We start from the raw sequence: 2029 nt of genomic DNA, 5'->3' as shown, positions 1-2029 counted from the left end.
TATCTGATTTAGGATTGGTAAAAATCCTTTCCCAATCTGTTGGTGGCCTTTTTGTCTTGTTGACAGTGTCTTTTGCCTTACAAAAGCTTTGCATTTATTTTTACATGGATTCTTTTATTGATATGCTAGGTAATCAAACTCAGTTTGAACCAAACTGAATATTGGAATACTAAAGCATAAACTTTAGCGAATAAGGATATTCTAATACTGACATGGTATGTCTAATCATAAAACATCCTATTGGGTTTATGTGGTTCAGAGTGAGTACTGTGTCTGATCTTTCCAGAAGATTCAACCCAACTCCATGCTACTTTGAGGATCTCCAACTCTCTACTACATTCTTAGTCCTATGGCTCCCCAGCTTGCCAGAAAATGTACAAATTTATCAGTGTGATTATATTCCAATGAATCCATTTCTTTTCATGTGCCTCATTGTTTAGCCACAACAGAGCTTTTGGTTGTCTCTTAAAGTAGCCAGACACTCATCATCTTCTATAGAACTGCTCTAACACTAGTATCAGTGCTCTGGTCACTAAGATGTTACCTCCACAGTCCCAACATGTACTTCCTCAGTTTGCTCAAAAGTTTGCAAAGCATGTCCTGGTTGTCAATAGGAGAATTCTATAATACGATTTATTCCATACTTACTTTTTTATATGTTGGTGATTTGTGTTGCTGTTTCTACATCCCTAGAACTTAGGATGATGGCCAAATCCTGGCAGCAACTTGTTGTACACTTATTGAAGGAATGAGCAAATCTCTTATGATTTGACAAGGCTTCCACACAAGAAGGGCATAATAATGCTGTGGTCTTTGTTTGTTTTTTGTTTGTTTTCTGCCTTGAAACACCATAGCACTTCTATATTTAAAAACTATTATTTATATTCTAAGCTCAGATCAGGTACCATCACTTTCAAGGATATACTTAGATAAGGCCCCACAAAATAATATATAATGCAGGGTATATAGATACCCCACATAACCTTCACCATAACTCTTACACAGTTTTATTAAAACTTTTCATAATTTAATACATTTTGTTGACCTGCCTGTGCCAACACTAGACTGAAAAACCTTCAGTGCTAATTTTATCTCCCTTCCATTTGTCTGCTTACTATTTAGCATAGTTTCTACCTGTTAATCTACATCTTTAAAATGATTGTAGATTTAAACTAATTTTTCATTCAAAATATCACAAAAAATAATCAGAAAGCAATCATTGCATTTTGAATTCATAGGTATAATCTCCAGTAACATAGGTATAATGGTAAAATCATCCTATTAATGAGAGTAGATAAATGTTTCAGGACAGAGCTCAGTAGAATACCACTTATCTACCATACACAAAAGTCTGGAATTTATGCATAGCACTGAATAAAAGAAAAAGAGTAGAGATATAGAATGCACACACATGAATGTATATATATGTATGTATATATTTAAACACTGCTAAAGAGCCTGAAGAAACACAAAAATTCCTTAAATAATTACAGGAAAACACAAACAAACAGGGGATGGAATTGAGCAAAACCATTAAGGATCTGCAAAAGGAAGTAGAAACAATTAAGAAAACCCAAAGGGAGACAACTGTGGGGATAGAAACCCTAGGAAAGAAATCAGGAACAATACATGTGAGCATCAGCAACAGAACACAAGAGATGGAAGAGGGAACATCAGGTACAGAAGATTCCATAGGGAACATGGACACAACAATCAAAGAAAATGCAAAATGCAAAAAGATCTTATCTCAAAACATCCAGGAAATCCAGGACACAATGAGAAGACCAAAATTACAGATAATAGGTGTAGATGAGAATGAAGATTTTCAACTTAAAGGGCCAGCAAATATCTTCAGCACAATTATAGAAGAAAACTTCCCAAACCTAAAGAAAAAGATGACCATGAACACACAAGAAGCCTACAGAACTCCAAATAGACTGGACCAGAAAAGAAATTTCTCCCAACATATACTAATTAGAACAACAAATGCACTAAATAAAGACAGAATATTAAAAGCAGTAAGAGAAAA

Source organism: Mus pahari, chromosome 5 (genome assembly GCF_900095145.1).
Source record: "Mus pahari chromosome 5, PAHARI_EIJ_v1.1, whole genome shotgun sequence".
Classification (NCBI taxonomy): Eukaryota; Metazoa; Chordata; class Mammalia; order Rodentia; family Muridae; genus Mus; species Mus pahari.
This window is presented reverse-complemented; position numbering follows the sequence as displayed.